Here is a 21,552-nt window from a genome sequence, read left to right as displayed (position 1 = left end):
GATATGTATCTGTTCTAAGATTATACCTTTAAGTATTATAATTTTTAAGATTATGGAAGAATCCAAAAGAAATTATAAAATAGAGAAATGTAGAGGGTGCCTGGGTGGCTCAGTCGGGTAAGTACCCAACTTTGGCTCAGGTCATGATCTCACCGCTGGTGAATTTGCTGGTGAATTTGATTTCAACATTGGGCTCTGTGCTGAGAGTTCAGAGCCTGGAGCCTGCTTTGGATTCTGTGTCTCCTTCTCTCTACCCCTCCCCCACTGATGCTCTCGCTCGCTCGCTCTCTCTCTCTCTCTCTCTCAAAAATACACAAACATTAAAAACCATTAGAGAAATGTGTGAGATGTATTCTGCCAATGTTCATGCTGTATATATATGTGTGCATGTAGGTACATACATGCAGGCCATCTTGCCATCAATTGTTACGGTTAGATGGCAAAATCAGTGACTGCCCAGAATTCTTTCATCTCCAAAGCATCAAGAACCTCCTTTGTCAGGAATCTTGGGAAAACAGTCCCAAGAAATTTAAAAATGTGTTTCCAACATAAGTGTCTCAATGTACAGATCCATGGGAACCCCAGTAGCTCTGTTATAAGCCCCAGGAAGAACAAAACTCAAAACATTCCCAGGTCATTTCCACTGGCAAGTTACTTTATTTTCACCCACAGTTAATTCAATACTAAAGAATATTTGCTGGTGTCTACTTAGTGCTATAACCATCTTGTCCCCCCCCACACACACCCCAAAAAGCAATAGTAATCTCCTTGCTTTTCTGCAGATTTCTACTAATCCACACAACTGGTCTCTGTCCCAGAGAGCTATCCATTATTTAAATATTCTTCCATCCAAACCCTGAATTCCCACTTTCCTGAGAGAACACTTCATCTTGCTCTGGTGAATGTGGTTGCCAGTTCTAGAATGAGAGTCCATGGAATCCCTAACCTACCCTTATGCCCAAGCCCACCACAAGTAAGGCAGAGGAATGAAGCCTTAAACTCACTGAAGAATCAAGATTCACCTGCCACTTTCACAAACTCAAGGTGAGATGTTTTTCATTTGAAAATCTCAGGAAACAAGATGTGGAAGGGGGCTGAAAAAAAAAAAACAGATCATAAGCATCTGCTAAATGTATGATGACGATGTAGACATTGAGTTCCCTCGTTTTTAAAAGAAAAACTTAAAATTCAACTGACCAATTACTTTGTGACTCAACCACCTCAACATCAACAACTGTTTGGCCAAAAATGATGCTTGTAGCTGATGGGGGAAGCAAAGCAGGATTCTCCCCCATTGTCCATCTGATGAAATGGAGAAAATTTATTGGACTCCCAACCACAAAGGGGCCCTTGAGAGCTGATGAGGCAATTTAACCGTCTTCTCTCCAAGAAGATCTGCAGCAAGGTCTATATGTTTTGAAACTATTTAGGAAAATATTAAAAATATAGTTAACCATCAGGGACTTTGTCTATTTGACATCAATCATCCACAGGTTTGGAAAGTTCACTTTTTTTTTTTTTTTCCATCTCAAGGAGACTTTTTCCTATGCATCCCCTTTACCCAATCATTCCAATAGTTTAAAGACTATGGTATTTAGATTCATTGGAACTCTAACATAAAAATTCAGCTGAGGAGAAATTCCTGTTAAAGTTATTAAGGTAAAATTCATTTCCCCAGCTCTTCAAATATCCAGATGTCTGGCATCCTGTAAGGAAGAAACATCACCATAACTGCTTGCATTTTTCCCTAAATAACACATCCCTTATTTAACCCACTCAAATAAAGGTCACCTGTCAAAATGTGAGACCCAAACTTTTCAAGATATCTCAGAGTCTAAGGTAGAATGACTACTTCCTTAGGGAAAAAGAATATATAACCCTTAACAATAGGAGGCTTACCAAGTAATTCCTCCTCATTCAGAATGTTAGAGTTAATTTTTTTTAACCAATAGAGAATGAAGAGAGGAAATGGTAGACTTTCATGCTTTTACATTAAGCAGTTTGATATTGTCTCACAATTATTAATTGGCAAGATTTATTTTCATAATAAAAAAACACAATAAAAAAATGATAGCTTTCTTTAGGGGTTTCCATTAGCTATGATAATCATCAAGGATGACTAATGACTGATCAAATCATCTGGTTCAATGACAAACTGGATCAGATTATATCTCAAGTCCACTTGATAGATAATAGCCAGAAATAAGACATTACCCAGCAGACGTCAACTCAATCTTTCACCCACAGGCCCAAAACCATCCTGGTCTTAAACCCATCTCAATCAGGGCAGGACACTTTTAGGAACATCCAGCCTGTGGGTCTCGACTGTATAACGCTACCATGAGCTCATCTGTGTTGAGCCTGGAGAAACCCTGCATTCTTGCACACTCTCTGAACCATAGCCTTCTCTATCCCTATCTTTTCCTTGACTTGCCTTCTGCCTTACTTCCTGTTTCGCTCTTCATTTCCCTGCTAAGAATAGATACTTTCTCTATAAGTCAGAGTCTGTGTCTCAATAACCTATAAGCACTCTTGGCAACCCCCCCTTCCCGGCAAGTTGGACTTTGTGGGAACCTGCTTTTGGTTGCCTTTTCATCTAGAATATTCCATCTCATCTGCTTTTGAATATTATGTACATACTCTAAGCCTGCAGCGTGCCATCAGTTATAAACTCTTGAAAAACGTCACTACCTCAATGAAGTCTAGATTCTTTGTGCTACTTTGCACATGGCATTTTGGAATACCTTAAAGGCCAAACCCATGCTAATGTCATTTCCATACTCTGGTCCCTCTGCTTCCTATTTTGTTTCATTTATCACCAACCTACATACATGTGTAAATAAGTTAGGTGACCACAGTATCAGAAAAGGAGATAGCAACAGGAACAAAAGAAAATCTTTGGTTTAACATATCCAAATTTAATCTGCCTTATACAAACCTAATTAAAAATATTCTTTTAGGACAAAACACTTCAGCAATAAAATAGGATTAGACTGTAAAGACAAGCCATATCACTAGGCCTGTCCCTCAAAGCCTGTCTCACTTGGGGCTGCTAGCCACCCATCCTCATGTACATAGATGACTCTGGAAGATCCACAGCATGTCAATTTATGAGTGGCTGTTGGAACTCAGAAAATTAAGTTCTAAATAAGTAACTTCCCCGTATATAAATTGAGGGATTGATTCTGGGGCTTTTAACAAGCAATGATCAAAATCACCTATACAACTTGGATGTACATAGACAAATGATTGGGGCTGACCACTGCAGGCTATGAGACCCATTTATTTCCTAGGTTCCCTTGCCAACTAGCCCCTCAATGGAGGTCTGGCCAGTGGAAAACACTGGTAAGAGACTGGGAAGATGGAAGAAGCCATAATAGGAACCCCTACTCTTGCAGATTTACTCTAAAGTCAAACTGGGAAATACAGGTAGAAACACAGAAATTTGTGTCATAATGCTTGATTTAAAGTTCAGACATTAGGACCCACCTAAAAAGACGAATCAACATGGAAAAACAGCCTGCCTACATCTCATGAACATCTCTGGATGGTGTCCCTACAAATAGCTCTGTTGTGTCTATGCCTCCAGCTCCTTCTGGACAGGCTCTAATTCTCTGATGTCAGTTTCCACAGTAAAACCTTCACTGAGGTACTAGCTGCCAGGAGGGTCCTTGCCTCTGGGCACTGCTATTACCACCTATTTGTCCTGCTCTTGCTAATTCATCTCTCGGTGCCTTGTTTTGTCCTATTTTTCACATATTACTTCATCAAGTTTCTTCTATTTGCAACATTTAAACTAATCTCTATGGTCTTAGCCAGATCCTGATAAATGTAGCTTTCCTATAGAGATTTTTATTCAAGAGACCCACAATGGGATCCCAGTTAAGAATCAGTAAATAAATGACCTCTAGATGATCTTCCTTCTCTAAATCATAAGTTATAGTGAATTTATAATTTAATGGCCATTTATAGAGCCTTTACTATGTATCATACAATGTCCTATGCTGTTTAGGAAATATAAGAGTCTTATAAAATAGAAGAGAAATAAATGCCACTGTTGACACTGATGTAGCTGTTTCCCTTAGAAAATGATCACCATTGACAGGAAGATTCTTCATGTATACCAGCTTCCAGTTAAAACTCCAGTTCATTTCCGGGGCACCTGGGTGGCTCAGTCTATTGAGCATCTGACTTCGGCTCAGGTCATGATTTCCTGGATCATGAGTTCAAGTCCTGTGTCTGGCTCTGTGCTAACAGCTCAGAGCCTGGATCCTGCTTCAGATTCTGTGTCTCCCTCACTCTCTGGCCCTCCTCCACTCTTGCTCTAACAAAAAATAAAATTAAAAACAATCCAGTTCATTTCACATCTCAGTATAGGTCACTTGACCATGCTCCCTACTTATAAGAAAGCTGGGGTGGCAGAGGTGTGGGGGGGGGGGGGGGTAGGAAGTAGTGGTGGTGGATGGGGTTTCCTTAGGTTGGCCAAAATCAAATAAGGCTCTCTTTCTCACAGGTATTTTTAAACCCCAAATTATATTCCTAATAAATTTAGTCACCCATCAAAAGAAGAAACCAAAAATTTTTCTAGCTAATGAATCTTGCATAGACTCTAAAAATAGAAAATGCAAACACTCCTGGCCTTTAAAAATGCTGATTAAATAACTTGTATGGGACCCAAGCATATACATTTTGAAGAAGCACAAGGGTGATAATGCCTCAAATACCTAGTAAAAATCCATCATGCCCAATGACCTCTAAGCATCCTCCCATCTCTAAAATGGAATGACGTGGGGTTCCTGGATGGCTCAGTCAGTTGAGCATCTGATTCTTGATCTCAGCTCAGGTTGTGATCTCCTCTGTCGGTCTCTAAGCTGACCATGGAACCTGCTTGGGATTTTCTCTCACCCTCTCTCTTGTATCCATCTTTCGCTCACACACACACACTCGCTCTCTCAAAATAGATATTTTAAAAATAAAATGGAATGAATTATATGAGATTATAAACATCCATATAAGTCTACAATTCCATGGTTATGAATAAGCAAATATCTTAGAATATAAGAAGTCTTTAATTCAAGAAAAATACTGACAGTTTACAATCAATATTGAATTCCTCCCTTTACTACTCAAATCATACCCCAATTGTGCTGCAGCCAGCATCTCAGATGGACATGATTCTTTACCTAACTTTATTCCTTAAGAATTAATCCTCTGGATTATTCTGCAGGTGAACATAGAGTTAGTCATCTACACGTTTATGAATGAACCTGCCAAAATTAGGGGATCTAGTGAATCCCTAAAATTTTAATCATTATCCCACCCTACTTCTGTGGAAGCTACACTATTTCTACTGGAAGATAAAGATTAATAACTTCAGGTAACCCCATAACCCACCCACTTCTTATCCTTCATTCACCAGTTGCAGAAAAAGTTCAAAATGTCAGGATGGATATTTGAGTTTCCATTTCACAGTGAGCACTGCTGAATTTCTGTATGTCCCTTGGGTGCTTAAAGTTCTAAGGTAATATAGTCTAAACTTCCAGAAGAGGAAAACAAACTATCATTCTATCATTATTAAAGCCAATTGCTTCTGGGTGATTGAGAAACCAAAGAATCACAGGATCATTTGCTTACTGTCTTACTACCTTTGCATCACAATGTGTTTCCTATTAGGAAGCAATATTATTTATTAATAGGACCCTGTATTTTTCAGTAAACCTACTGTTAGATTTGGCAAAAGGTAACAGGCAGAAATAATAAGTGGAAATTTATGAATGCCTATTCCAGAGATGATAAATCACTGTCCCCTCCTTCATAGAAGGTATCCCCTGTAATAAACTTGCCATTCCCTTTTTCTGTTTTCCATAACCTATCCTAAGTAATTAGACTAGTGCCTGACACACAAGTATTCCATTGAGTGAATAAATGAGAAGGGCTCGATTTACGTGGTTACTTGATATCTCACCAACTTTTTATTCTCTGCTAGGACCCAGTAGCAAGCCACAAGCTATTTTTTTTTTATTGTAAGAGCTACTTATAATCAATGAGGATAACCTTGCTCTGGGGTTTTTAGAATGATTTTCCCCAATGGACCAGCTAGTAAACCAGCTTTATTCATCATCTTTCTCTACCACAGACATTTGGAATATTATAGTATGTATTAATTCATAAGGCTGAACTGTTTACATTGTATATCTTACATTTGGATGTGCTACTCTGAACTATTTACCACATCCTTGCAGGCTGTTGACTTTGAGTGTTTTCCAAATTAAAGAAGAATCTCCAATTGTAATACATGTAACATTCACAGTCTATAATGTTTCAAGAAGTGCAGTGCCACAAATTGTTTTTCACATTAGAAAGAAACAAGGCCTGAAACCTTATAAAGCAAAGCTGATTTCACAGATCAAACTCTTGGTGACCACCCGCAGAGATATATTTTCATCGCAGATGCCAACATCTAAGAAAGTTCAAGTGGCCACTTTTAGCTCTGGCTTCTCATTGCCTGTTGGTTTATTCATAACAGAGGAATGACATTGAGAACCTACAAAGAGGTTCTCCATGTCCTTACAAGGCTCTAGTGTGTGGAGACTGCAGTCACTACATCTGCCTTTCACCTGTAGAAATCCATATAACCCAGCCTGTGTTTACCCTTATCCTTGCCTCCGAATGAATTTTAACAGTTGTGTGCTGTCCACTTTGTCCCATCTGCTCTAGTTACCTCAACAAATCCAGAGATACTACATAATAGAGCAAGTCATGCTGAAGTAGAAAATCTACCCAGAGAAATGTCTAGCATTTGCATGCCTTGAATGTGAAACGATGAATTTCCCTGTGAGATGGTTTTGGTGACAGTTAACAGCCTTCCTTATTTCAATGTATCATTAGCACAATCTCCATTTTCTCCATGTTTCCAGTCTTCTACACCTTGTGAAAATAAAGGTAAGCCTCTCTAAAATGGAGTCAAGATGCCATTAGAGACAGTTCTCATGCCCTATGATTCAGTCAATTGCAGATCCAACAGGAGGAGACAGACTTTGCAGTTAGATACTATTTTACTACCCTAGCAGGAGGAAAGATTTCCTCCTCCCTCCTCCAGTAACGGCCCAGACAACAAGATTGAGCCCAGCTCAACCACTGAGAGGCCAATATACTTTAAACTGCCAGTTTACTCCATTGGACTTTTTGTTTATAACATCCCCTCCCAACCCCCACTTTCCTCTATAAAGGACCATTCCTTCCCTTTGTTTTCTGGACTTGCCTATGGTTTTGCCTTAGCTTGCTGCCCTTGATTGTTAATTCTCTGCTCTTCCCAGATAACCTGAAAGAATAAAGCTGTCAGTTTATCAAATGAATTTAACAACTTTTACAGTTACATTTAGACAGAAATATAAAAAATATTCTGCAATTTAACATTTCATTTTTAACTATGACCCACTCAAGGTCAGTTCTTGTTCAAGTTCTACCTTCAGGTCTCTATTTATGGCCGAAGGAGACATTTTGGTTTGTAGAAGCTGGAAAGAATCATTCCTTCTATCTACCTACATAGACCCAAACAAAATCTCATAGAATCAAGCTTCCCTTTTGGCTATTAAGTATCCCTAGACTTGCTTGCTATGTGTTGATGACCAACCATCTGACTGACACATAACTAGGGAATGTCCCAGGATGTAGGACTCTCATGACTAACACCAAGATCATCCTGGAAAAACTAGGTCAAAGTTGGAAACACTAGGTCCTATCCACCTTCTCAGCTGTGTTTGGAAAATTTTACACATTCTCACTACAAAATTGATCATATAAACTCTACCGATGAACATTACCAAGCAAGAGTAGCCAGCTTCTGAAATATCAGGCATCATTTCTGAAGTGGCCCCTGCAAGTTTCATAGCTTATTCTAATTAATTGAATAGAAGGTAGGCTTTCCTTTGTTTTCTGTTTTCATATTTAAGAAGTTTTTGTTTAGCTCTTTACCTATAATAGCAAGTCTGTGTCTTAATGTGTTTAATTACTGGTAAAGTTAACATGTTTGAGTGTTTGAATTGAGGTGATCTAAACACAATTGGAGTTTCAGTTGTGGATACTGGTGTGCACCTTCCAGATCCCCAATTCAAGACAGAGGCACGCATAGCCCCACTGCTAGCAGTATTGGCTATGGGCAGTGCACAGTGGAGTCCACCTTTAGAACTGACCAAGAGATCACAGATTTGTCTCAACCAACATTACACCCCAACCCCATGGGCAGTCCATAGTCAATAACTGATTAATGCTAAATTCAAAGGTCCAGCCCCCTTGCCTCAGTTCAGGACAACTCAACCTCAGTTGATCCCTTAGGGAGCTTTGGAACATGGGCGGTTCTTTAGTTTTGCAGCTGCATCACAGTTCAACTTCCTCGCCTGATCTTTTCTTCACTTTCCTACCCATGTTGAGCCTGAAAGCACTCCATAATAAAATTACTGCATGTGATTCTCCATCTCAGGAAATGGTTTTCAATCAAGATCCACACAATGAATATTGTATCTTAAGACTCTATACATGCATCAGTAAATGGTGGTCCAGATGCTTGGGGATGGGTGGTTGGTTAGATATTATAAACACTTCCATCCACTTTATTCCTGACTTCTTATGAAATCATAAGATGGAGCAAGGTCATAACATGCAAAACATACTACATACAAATCATGCATTTACAGGTTTGTGCATTTACATTAAGACAAAAGTTACTGTATAACCTATACTTTAGTTATCAGATATAAATCCGGCGTGAAAATTATAAATTATTGTGTTTAAGTAGGATGACTATCCTACATTGCCTGCTTAGCCTCAGTTTATACCTGTTGTCTGGAAATCACTAACTGTGCCTCCTTTCATTCTCAAAAAGATCCCAATTTGGACAATAAAAGGTATGATCACCTAGTTGTAAAGAACTCTCCTTATTTTACAAATAAATGAGAGCCTTACATGAGATAAGGGGAGGAGGTGGATCAGGAAAAATTAATATAAACTGACCATCAAATCACAATATGAACTTAAGAATCCCTCTCTATGAACATCAGCAAATGGATACAACAAAGAATAAACTCAGCAACTATTTAAGGATTAAAGATTTAAAGATACATCTTGAGCAAAGTTGGGGTCCCCTGCATGCCACTGATATTGCTTTAATAACAGAAAAACCTATCAGTTGCCTGTGATTTTAATAATAGCATTGGCAGCGTTTTATTTCAAGATCAACTACAGCATTTGAAAGCTATTAATATGTCACCAGTATATTATAGTTACTTGTGAAGCTGTTTTTAGAAGTTATGGGATACACTGAATTTTTCCACAGAATTATTGATCCTTTTGGCTTTACAATGACTGACTTCAATATTTGGCTTCTTTAAATGCTCAAAGACAGGAAAATATTTTTATCATTGAGGACAGGAAAAAAAATCACAAAAATTATTAGTCCTCAGAAACGAATACAAATGAGTATCTAACATGTGAGACCAAGACTGTTTTAACTTTACTGACTATGGTAACAACTGGTCTGCAAGAGGGAGAAGTATGTGCTGGGGAAGAGGTAATCAGGGAACAAAACTGTCTTCAATTACCTCTGTCTTTCTACCTGATGCCCACCAATGAACAGTGACTATTCAGTTATGTTTACCACTCTGCAATGTTGGAGAACAAGTGGGCAGATCAAGTCCATGAGCAAGGGAAGAAAAAAGAGAGTTCATTTTTTTAACTAAAAAAAAAAAAAAAATACTCCAGGGGCACCTGGGTGGCTCAGTCTGTTAAGCATCCAGCTCTTGACTTCAGCTCAGGTCACAGTCTCCCAGTTTGTGGGTTCAAGCCTTATGTCTGGCCCTGCCCTAGTAAGGCAGAGACTGCTTAGGATTCTCCATCTCTCCCTCTCCTCCACTCGCAGGCTGTCTCAGAATGAACTTTTAAAAAAAGACTCCAGTAAACAAATGGGGAAAAGGGAGAAATGCAAAGAGTTTCTAAAATCTCATCTACTCCTGAAAATCAGACCCAAAAATGTTTGGCAGCTGTGACGGAAGGGAGCAGTGAGGCTCCAGCTGAAGCTGACTCCAGTAGTGCCCAGCATTCAACATGGCCGCCACAGAAAGTATACTGTCCCGGTTTCCTCAAAACCCAAAACCAGGCAATCAACTCTAGGCATAATGGGCCAATGTACAGGAAGAGAAATATCTCAAAGGAGAAGATCTGACTTTGTGATAATTATCGTGAGAATTAAAGATGAAACAGCCTGGAGGCATCAAAGTTCCCTGCAGGAAGGACTCCGTGATATTTCTCATCGCAATGAAATGAAGGCGGAAAGCCTTTGCAAATCTTCATCTGAGATCCTTAGTCTAAACTTCCGTTATCCGCTAACTAGCAAAGTAGGAGTTGGAGGCACCATTGAGAGAACAACTGGGCATATAATGGTTCATTCTTTAGGAAAGTGGAGAAAGTGTTAGTAAGAACTGTCATCCAGTGAGACCAATGTGTCCATTCAAGTCTACTTGGCATCAGCTCAAAGGAGAAGTTCCTTCAACCTGCCCAAAGCCAGAGAAACCACATGCAATCCGCAGAAGAAAAGAGTCTAATAGCTTGGCAAGGAACTTGTTCCATTATTGGGGCTAGCTCCTGCTATGGCTGAGTCATCTTTTCAGAATACCCACAAGAATTTCACTTAACTTTTTTCTGAAATTATTTTAGATAAAATTCACAATTCAGTAGAAATAGCATTTGACTTAGTGGCATTACACTCGTACCTAAATTTTCTGGCCCTTTTTTTTGGGTCGGGCTTTGGGACAAACTTTGAGATTGGTAGCTATTACATTATTATAATCATTTTCCCTGTTAACATGTCATAAGTACCTTTTTCATCACTATGTAGCATGTTTCTATGTCCCACTGTGCTAAGCACTGTATGCATATCTTCTTTAATTCTATGAAGTAGCATTATCATCTTCATTTGACACACAAGGAAACAGGCACAGAAAGTTCATTGATCTTCCTGAAGCCATATAAATAAAGTAGATTTTCCAGAATTGAACCCAAGGCTACCTGCTCTCCTAGCCATTTTCCTTGTCTAATCCAATTATCTCACAGGTGTAAAAGAGAGGTGATTCAGATGTTAGATATGAATATAATTGTAGCAAATAAAAGTAAAAATACTCTTCAAAATAGTACAGAAGAACCAAAATGCCTAAATTTAGGACTACAGAGGACCAGGCATTGGGCTGGGTACATGTAATTGCCAACCTCATAACCTAACTTTCATTACACTTTATTTAGTCATCAAGTAGGATACTCAGGAAGAAGACTTTCCCATAAAGGGAAGAGGTGAGAAAATGACATCAAACACAGCATTTCTCATCTGCCCTTTACAAGATTATCAAGCATTAAAGTCTACTTTTGAATGGCAACAAAATCCTCATACTTGAGAAAGGATACTATTAGAAATGGCAAATGCATTGTCACACTCCAGTAATGAAAATCCATTCATTTAAAGCTTTCTCCTCTCTAGATTGGCCAATCCAAGTGGTAGGATAACTTTTTAATCAACAGAGAATTACCCTTACAGCTATAATTTATACATCAAAATACTCAAATTTTAGATGTATAAGGTACTGTTATGTATATGGGGACACATGCATGCCAGCCCCCCCCAACTAAAACACACACACACACACACACACACACACACACACGGCTACTGTGTACTGTGGGAAGGGACGGTGAGCTGAATAGATCTTCAGAAAGCTGCCAAATGCAAGAAAATACTGGAGTCCAACAGTCTGATTTGGAGAGGCTTTACTGAATATGTGTTGGATTCTAGAAAGTTTGCACTTTAAGATGAAGGCTATTCTGGTCTCATTAGAAAAAGGACCATTGTAGACCTACCCTAATAAAGCCTAAAATTTTATCTTGGCATGTAGTTAATTTGCCAACAAATGAATTTTATCCTGCTAAGGGTACACATAAAATCTCTAAAAGAAAAGTCCAGACTCCCAGGAATGGAGCAATTACAACATTACCCATAAAATAAGAAAAATTACTTAGATACTGCACCAAAAAAGCAGGAAATTTGTCAATTTGGAAGGGGAAAAATACTGCTTTTTTTGGAATTGACAGGAAATTTTAAGTACTATTATAAGCGTATTCAGAGATAAAAACCAAAAGATGGACAGGAGTTAGAAGAAGGAAAATCTCAAGCAAGTGAATGAAAAGCATAAAAGAAAATCAGACAGGAATTCAAAGCCTAAAAAATGTAAGGTAACTAGAATGAAAAATTCACTGACAAGTCTTAACAAATCAGATATGCAGAAAAATAAATGCATGTATTTAAAATAAAAGCCATGCAATGTAACATGTAGAAAGACTTTTTAATAAATCTCAAAAACACTATCCTGAGCAAAATATCCTGACACTGAAGTACACATACTGTATGGTTCCATTTATATGATTATCTAAAACGAGACAATGGATTTATAGTGATAAAAGTGAGAAAAGGGCTTATCTCTGGTGAGGAGTAGAGAGGCATATTAGTCATATATACACATTTCTCAAAATTCAAACTGTGCTCTCAAGGTCTGTGCATTTCACTGTATGCAAATTATATTTGATAAAAAATTTTAATAAGGGAGTAACAGGGACATGGAAGTGGTCCCATGAATTAAATGGGCTTTAAAGAGAGAGAATGTTTTGATCATTTCTGAGCAATGTATAACTTTGATGAGGAATTCTTGAGTCCCAATTTGACAGAGGAAATGAGTCTAATACCAAACTGAATATATTGGTAGGTGGGGCTTGCCTTTGAAGTAATTGTGTAGCTTCCAGACAGATGAGGGACTGGGTGTGGAGGGAAGTGAAGTACTAGCTTTGGAATCTCCATCTGCTCCCCACTTGGTGTCCCCAGAAGCCTAAGAGGGGATTTGGCATCAGACTGACAACAGATAAGAGGGAAGCCTTGCAAATGCTTTGAGGGGAAATAGGGCAAGGCTTCTTAGCCCTACACTCAAGACTTCCATGATAAAGTGCAATCTAGTCAAGTTTCCCCCTTAAAAGGCTCCTTTGTACAGTCAATCCTATAGGTATGATTCATGATGTCCTCTATCCACTACTACCCTTCATCATGATGTCTCAACTCTATGACTATGTTATTGCCTAACAGGCCAGATTCTCAGGCTCTAGAACAACTCTGGGAGAATCCAGAATGGAATGGAACCGATGTTAGCAGTGCTGATGGCTGTCCAAATGCCTGTGTCAATTTTAGGGCTCCCACTTAATGTGGGTGGCCATAAAATACATTCTTCTGTGGTTGCTGAGCTAACTGTAGGATTTCCCACTAAAAGTTATTCCTAGAGACTCTGAACTGGACACATGTTGACTAAGCTACTGTAAGAAAGTATAGCTGCTGGCAGTGTGTCACCAGTAAGACCACAATCAACAGGAATTTTATAGTTTAGCATAGGGGTTCCTTGCTAGCTCAACTGGCTGTAGCTTCCTGGGTGGCAATACTGATCATACCTGCAAAGCATGTCCAGGCTGAGAGAAAAGATGGATTCCTAGTGATCTCAATGAAGAAAAGTAGTGAAAAACCTAATAGTACACCATGCTACCTGTCACTTCTGGTACCACTCAAAAGACTTAGGACCCAGCCATCAAGAAACATGAATTCTAATTGTGCACCTAATACTAGCTCTGTGGCATGGGTAAGTACTGCCTCATTGTGGGTCTTTATTCTGAAGAATAGATTAGGAATAAAATAGTTAATTTCTAAACACCACTCCATGAGTATTCTGTGAATCATCAAAACTATACCACTCTCCTCTTAGTGTTAAAAAGAAAGCCACAGTGGATCATCTGGGTGGCTCAGTCGCTTACGTCTGATTCTTGATTTCAGCTCAGGTCACGATCTCATGGTTTGTGAGATGGAACTCCCCTCCCCCACACCACCACATTGGACTAGGCATAAAGCCTGCTTAAGGTCCTCTCTCTCCCTCTCCTCCTCTTCGACTTTTGCTCACACTCTTTCCACCACTCTTGAAGGAAGGGGTGCAAGGAGAGGGGAGTGGGGAAGGAAGGAAAGGAAAAGGAAGAAAACCATAGATCCACAATGTGGTCACTTAGGCAGAATTTCCAAACCATGTCTTAATACCTAATCTAATGGCAGCTCCAAACCCCCAAACCGCTCCCCCCCAGAAATGTAGTCTTAAGGGCCACTCAGGAAATTTTCTGCTCCACATAATGAGGCTGCCACTTGGGCCCTCTCTGTTCCCCAAATGAAGATGAGGTAATCTGCATAAGACTCCTTCCATTCCCCCTAAGGGAAAGGGGCCTTGCCTGGAAGAGTCCTTTTCTTCAGTTATTAACTTTCTTGCCACTCTTTTCTATAAAAAACCTTCCATTTTTACAAGTCCTTGGAGCTCCCTCTATCTGCTGCATGGGAGGCTGCCTAATTCATGAATCACTTATTTAATAAAGCCAATTAGACCTTCAGATTCACTCAGTTGAATTTTGCTGCTTCACCCCATAAAACCCTTTATGGGAACAAACTCAAAAATCAAAGACCAAAGAACACATTACACTTTCTTATCAATGTTGTGAGATCATTGAATTCATTTAATTTAAAATCAATATGTTTTAGAACACCTAAGTGATTCAGTTGGGTCAGTGTCAGACTCTTGATCTTGGCTCAGGTCATGATCTCATGGTTTGGAAAATTGAGCCCCACATGGGGCTCCAGTATGACAGCAGGGAACCTGCTTAGGATTCTCTCCCCCCTTCTTCCTGCCTCCCCCCCCCAGATGCCTGAGCGCTATCAAAATAAATTTTAAAATCAACATGTTTCCGTGAAATGTCTGGTTTCTCTCATTCCCATAGAGATTGTAATTGTAAATATTACCAAAATTTCTACCTATCATGTTTCCTAAAAGAACATTCTACAAACTCTTTCTCAATGATAGTATTGTCACATGCTTCCTAGTTTGCAAACAGGTTTAGAGAAATGAAGCTCTTTGCTTTGACTGATCCATTCAACTGGACACTGGCAGTGCTGGAGCTGCACAAGAACACAGATCTCCTGCTGGCTCACCCGAACGTTCTCTGCTCTGTGAGGACAAGATTTCAAGTCTTCTAACTTCACAGACCATGTTCTCCCTGTCCCTTGAGCTGCATCAATTGGTTGAAAACCTAAAACAATTGGCCATCTATCTGGAGTGATGGAGACTAAGGAACAATGCGGGGCCGGGGGGGGGGGGGGGGGGGAGAGAATGGGATTCAAGTACTGAAAGAAGGGTCAGAATGGATGATCTCTTATGCATAGTCCAAGTCCGAAATGTTATCATCTCAATGACAAAAAATATATTCTTCCCATTTTGTCAAGGTGATTTTAAGCTTTTGTTCTTTGCTTTTCTGTCTTCTTTCTCTGCATCTGACTCTCCTAACAAAGCAGAGAAGGATAAATTCAAAGACTTCTATGTGGAAAAGCTTGGTTGTTGGTATTGACCATTCCCACAAAATTGTACAAAGTCCCCAAATGGTCCCAATTCGTTTGTGGATACATCACCTGTCCCACCATCTGCCCCTGAGTACAAAAGCCATAGCCTCTAGAAAAAAGATTTTTGTATGATTGAAAGATAGAGGAAGGGTCATTTAGAAGTACTTGTTGTCACAAAGGATCACAGAAGGAAAGAGGGAGTCAATACTGGAAAAATAGGCAACCTTCTATTTAGTATTTTCTAAATACTGTATGGTGCCATCTCCCTGGACAAAAATCTCCATAACTAAAATGGCTGGGACATTAGAGCAGTTTTTAATGGCTACTGCAAATTATTGTTTATGTGTATAGGGTAGGTCCAGAACTTTTCCTCCTCCAGACTAGTCATCAGATGGGAGCATTAACTGATGTGAAGAGATACAAAACAACTCTAAGTTGCCATTCTTCAAATGTCCAATTAAGATATTAGGTCCAAAAGAGAAAATTTCTTAATACCGGTAAAGATACATTCAAGAGGAATCACTCTGCCAGGAAGGAAAGAAATAATCTCTTCTGGCAAAGTCCAAAAGTGACCAGTCAGAATGCCAACAAAGACCATTCTTTTTTTTTTTTTTTAATATTTTTATTTATTTCTAGGAGAGAGGGAGACAGCGTGAACAGGGGAGGGTCAGAGAGAGAGGGAGTCACAGACTGAAACAGGCTCCAGGCTCTGAGCTAGCTGTCAGCACAGAGCCCGACGCGGGGCCCGAACCCACGAACTGTGAGATCATGACCTAAGCGAAAGTCGGACGCTCAACCGACTAAGCCACCCAGGTGCCCCAACAAAGACCATTCTATAAGAACAATGGGAAGGCCCAGATGTGTTGAGATCAGTTAGCATTAAGCTATAATATAGGGAGAGGCAAAATGTGCAAAAAAATATTTTTTCCACATATAAAGTCCATGTCTACATGATCTCTGTATTAAAAGCTGACTTCTATTTTAACATGATTATAGATATTGTCATCATACATGCCAGTTTTCACAGACAAGGCCAACCTTATATACTATGCTATGTTGAATGAACTATTACGAAAGTTTCAGTGTTTCAGCAAAATGTAACTGATCAAAGTAATACAGCAAACCTTTAAATGGAAATAAACTTAAATCAAAAAGATTAATAGCCAAGAAAAGGAGACACATAGCTTAAAGAAATCTCCATTTTTCAGACATGTGTTCACAATGTGCACATACACAATAGCTATATTGTGTATGTTTCTAATTATAAGTGTGTGCAGGTAGCATAGCTCAATCTTATGATTAGAAAAATACGAAGTATAAATATCCTCACAGTTGTAACTTCAATGACTGACCAAAAGTGAAATTATAATACTGATGACTTTAACAACACTATTCTATTTACTTTAATTCGTTTAAAATTATTTTAAGTAATCTGAAACATTTATCTAGAAGGTCTCATTTTATAGTTCATATGAGTACAAAAAGAACAGTGTATCATCAGTAAGGATTTTCAAATGTATTATCCTTCAAAGAAATGTGGAGGTCCACGGGGAACATTTTTATACTTAATGTTGCAATGGAATGAACATTGCTCAGCCTGGGAAAAATTTCACATCACATAATCAAAGACATGAAGTTATCTGACAACTCTAGAACATCCAGAATGCAAAGACTTTTAAAAAGTCTAAATGAAGCATTATTTGAATAACATTTTAAAACTCGAAAGAGTTTCATACCTTCAACTGCATCTTGATAGAAAACTAGGTGAGCAGGAGAGGCACCTAGAAAGGTAGCTAGAGCCAAAGAATGGAGAATATTAAATACCATAAATAATGTGTGCTTAATACTTGTCATTCATCAAAGATTTATTGACCACCTGCTATGCGGCAGGCACTGCTAGGGTGTTGAGGATATAGCCTTGGCTATGTTCTTCTCAATCCCTGCTCTCATGAAACTTACCTTCCATTAAGAACATGTTCAGTGAGCTAAAGAGGAAAGAGTTTGAAAGTACCAAATGTAGGTATAGAGAACTTACAGGCAAATGGAAGCCATAAACATGTCTTCAGCATACAAAGAGGAACAACTAAGAGTTTGGGAGTGATTCCCACAACCATCCTCCTCACTATCAAATTCAGAAAGAGCTAAAAGAGACACAGGAGACAAACAATGAAAATTTCAGCTTTATCACTGATAAATATGCAGCGATGAAGTAGTTCAACTAGGTCCGGACTTTCCAAGATGCCTGCATTGATCAGGTGTTTCCCTGTGCTTCTACTTTTACTACCAAGCATCATGGACTTTTTCTTGGAGGTCTATGCTTTCCCCAAAAGACAAAATCATCTATCATTAAGCCCTTAATTTGAATCTTATTGGCTTTATAATTTTTACTAACTCACAAATTTACTTTGATTTTATAGCCATATAGGAACCATAAACATGTTTCTAACTAGTTATATGAACATGAATAACATAAAAGTGAAAATTTTCCATCAAGTCTGAGAATTATTTTGTCCTTTTAATTGCATATAGAGACCTTGTATTTAAAAATTGTCCCTCAACTCCACATTGCCTCACCAAAAAAATTTGTCTGATAGAAAATTCTGAAAGTACTTGATGTGGTTTCTGAAGAAGTGAGTTAAAAAATTTTTGAGATTTTCATTTGGGGCTTATCTTAATAATAATGTAAGAAATGCAAAACAATAGTATTAAAGAATGAGACATTAGTAACTGGAGCCAGATGCCATGGTTACAGCCTAATGTAAAAATGTATTACAAGATAGATTAAATGTAATTGATTCTCATATTTCTAGGAAAGCAATGATATCAGGATTAATAAACATCAAAGTGATTGATAATTGCTTTTAACTGCTCACAGAACAATGGAATAGGCTTCTGTAGTGTCTCCTGAGAATTAAATCACTGTGTAGAAAGGACTATGAAAACTATACTTGGTTTCTTAAAAAAGTATGTTCAGTGTCTTAAAACTAATTTTTTTTTATACATCCATACATACACCCTGTGCAAGATCAAGAGAAAGCTAAAAAGCAGAATTTCTGAATCTCCCCGTTCTCACAGAATGTGCTTATTTCTTGATAGGCTGACAATCTAGCACTCCATTGCCAGGGAGTATTTTTATTTATTTTTTTAACTTTTTTAATGTTTTATTTATTTCTGAGAGAGAAAGACAGTGTGAGCAGGGGCCAGAGAGAGAGGGAGACACAGAATCTGAAACAGGCTCCAGGCTCTGAGCTAGCTGTCAGCAGACCCCAACGTGGGGCTCAAACCCACAAACCGTGAGATCATGACCTGAGCCTAAGTCGGACGTTTAACCAACTGAGTCGCCCAGGAGCCCCATGCCATGGAGTATTTTTAAAGACAGAGTCAAACTTAGTCTAAAATACCTACAAAAGAAAATCCTGGCTTCACATCAAGTAGTTGTATCTGGACAGCCAGGCAATCACTATTTCTTGTTTTATCTCTCTATTCAGAAGAACAATCCTTAGCAGAGAAGGTAAAACTCTGGGTTGAGAGGTGGCAGGAAGAAAACCAGACTGGCAGAAAAGGCCACCTGGGAAGACTATTTGACAATGTTTTGAAAAAATAAAATAAAATAACTTGATGCCACCCAACTTTCCAGTTATGTTGATTGGTAAGTTGAAATCTAACATTAACCATTAATTATCTAGCATGTGCCTGATTTACAGCCACTCAAAATGACTAAGAATTCTAAGAGAGCTATAAAATTAAAGAATACTTATAAGGGACAAATTTCTAGCTTTGAAAATCTGTTGTCTCATTGAAGCTTTCCACATCTGATGCAATAAAATAGAATATACAACATTAATATAATCCCCCAGAAGCAATGCTTCTATGAAGCTTCTCACAGATCAAAATACAGAGAAAGGATGCCCCTTCTTTTACAAAATAGGAACACATTAACAACTGGTAGTTTTCGTGGGGTTGCATGGATAGTTTTCTCCAAGGGAACTACTTTGACAATAGCCTTTGGCCAATGGGTTTTACTGTCCTATCGAGAGCCTGTTTCTATTTCTGGGCCTGAAGTTTCATCATCCAAACTCATCCATTTGCTCAAAAACCAGCAACCCCAGACACTGAACATTACATTCCGAATGGGATTGTGGGCAATGACTATTTTCCAAAACCCCAGAATCTGAAGTCATCCATCAAAAATACCATTGGGGATTTCCAAACTGGGTAGCTCTCCACGGGAAGCTCTTGTATACCAGCCTCCAGGCACGCTGCAGAAATCAGTAGTCTCTGTGCATAATAATGATGAAGAACTCAGGGGCGCCTGGGTGGCTTAGTCAGTTGAGCGTCCGACTTTCGCTTAGGTCATGATCTCGCGGTATGTGGGTTTGAGCCCCGCGTCGGGCTCTGTGCTGACTTCCAGCTCAGAGCCTGGAGCCTGTTTCAGAGTCTGTGACTCCCTCTCTCTCTGACCCTCCCCTACTCATGCTGTCTCTCTCCTAGAAATAAATAAAACATTAAAAAAAAAAAATGATGAAGAACTCAAACAAGCTTGAGCTTTACTCCTGGGTATACTATCCACACAGCCAGGAGACTAAGTCTCTAAGTCTCTCAGCCTCAGCATCTTCATCTTTAAAATGAGGATAATTGGGGCTCCTGGGTGGCTCAGTCAGTTAAGTGTCCGACTTTGGCTCAGGTCATGATCTCATGGTTGGTGGGTTCGAGCCCTGCGTTGGGCTCTGTGCTGACAGCTAGCTCAGAGCCTGGAGCCTGCTTCAGATTCTATGTCTCCCTCTCTCTCTCTAACCCTCCCCTGCTCACGCTCCTGCTCGTGCTCTCTCTCTCTCTCTCTCTCTCTCTCAGAAATAAATAAAAACATTTAAAAAATGTTTTAAATGAGGATAATTAGGGATGGCCTGGGTGGCTCTGTCGGTTAAGCTCCAACTTCAGCTCAGGTCATGATCTCATGGTTGAGGAGTTCAAGCCCGGAGTCAGGCTCTGTGCTGACAACTCAGAGCCTGGAACCTGCTTCAGATTCTCTCTCCCTCTCTCTCTACAAAATAAACTTTGAAAAGAAAAAAAAAAGTTAAAATGAGGATAATACCTACCTTGCAGGATCAGTATTAAAACTTAAGTTACATACAGAAGCACTTCAAGTAGCTACTGTGGGGCATCTGAAGGACAGAGGGCTGCTGGAAGCTGGCTCCAGCCTTGCTGGCTAGTGACCAGAAAGTGCAGATCCTGGCTCAGTGTTCTATTCCACATGAATCTATCACCCGAGATTTGCCATTTACACCACACACCAAAATGAAATCCAAACAAAGAAACATAAAACTCCAATATACAAAGTAGAAAAAATTTCAGGTGGATAATTATGTGATCCCTAAATAGTCTTGAGATTCTAGAAAGAACTTTTAAATATGTAATTCCCTAGATTTCAAAGTTTTCCATAATACATTTTATTTCTCAAATTGAAGAATTTAAAAGCAAAACCACTACCAAAAACACACTGATTATGGAGGATTAATTTGTATGATAACTTTTTTTTTCCTATTTTTCTCATTTGAGAACATTCTGATGTATAAGCATTGTTCCATTATCTGACAGAGTAGCCAGGTAGAGTTTTCGCTATTCTAGGCCTATTCCTTCTCTGCTCCTTTACACAGTCATGATCTTTCTCTACTCATTCTCTAGACAGGGAAGAGAATACAGAGGACTCTAACCATGCATGTTTCATGGCCTTAGGCCTCAAGTAACCATGGAAAATGCCAGTGGTGGCTTCTTTCTGCCAGGGCCCTCTTCATATACACAGTTCTAACATTAAAATTTTAATTGTGCAATATGTTTTTATCTACAATAATCCTACATTTGGGTAGATCCTCAAGCTTTCTAATAGTTGATTGGAAACCAAAAGTAGTTCTGACAGTGGTGGCAAAAAAATATATATATATATCTTTCCAGGTCTGCATTGAAGCTAGGTACAGAAGGTTAAAATCTGTATACCACTAACATCAAAAGACTTGCCAGAAAAGCTTCAGGGTCAAGCACTTCCCTATTCATGAGTTCTA

At 39.0% G+C, this 21,552-nt stretch overlaps 1 long non-coding RNA gene across 1 annotated transcript; it reads left to right on the top strand.

Annotated features, from left to right (window-relative positions):
* Positions 1–993: 993 nt before the first annotated feature.
* Positions 994–15,218, top strand: LOC120231745. The gene is made up of 3 exons (XR_005528402.1): positions 994–1,044; positions 6,718–6,942; positions 14,984–15,218. It is a non-coding gene; the product is annotated as an uncharacterized LOC120231745 (long non-coding RNA).
* Positions 15,219–21,552: the final 6,334 nt, after the last annotated feature.

Source organism: Hyaena hyaena, unplaced genomic scaffold (assembly GCF_003009895.1).
Source record: "Hyaena hyaena isolate Hyena2069 unplaced genomic scaffold, ASM300989v1 scaffold_62, whole genome shotgun sequence".
Lineage (NCBI taxonomy): Eukaryota > Metazoa > Chordata > Mammalia > Carnivora > Hyaenidae > Hyaena > Hyaena hyaena.
This window is presented reverse-complemented; position numbering and strand designations above follow the sequence as displayed.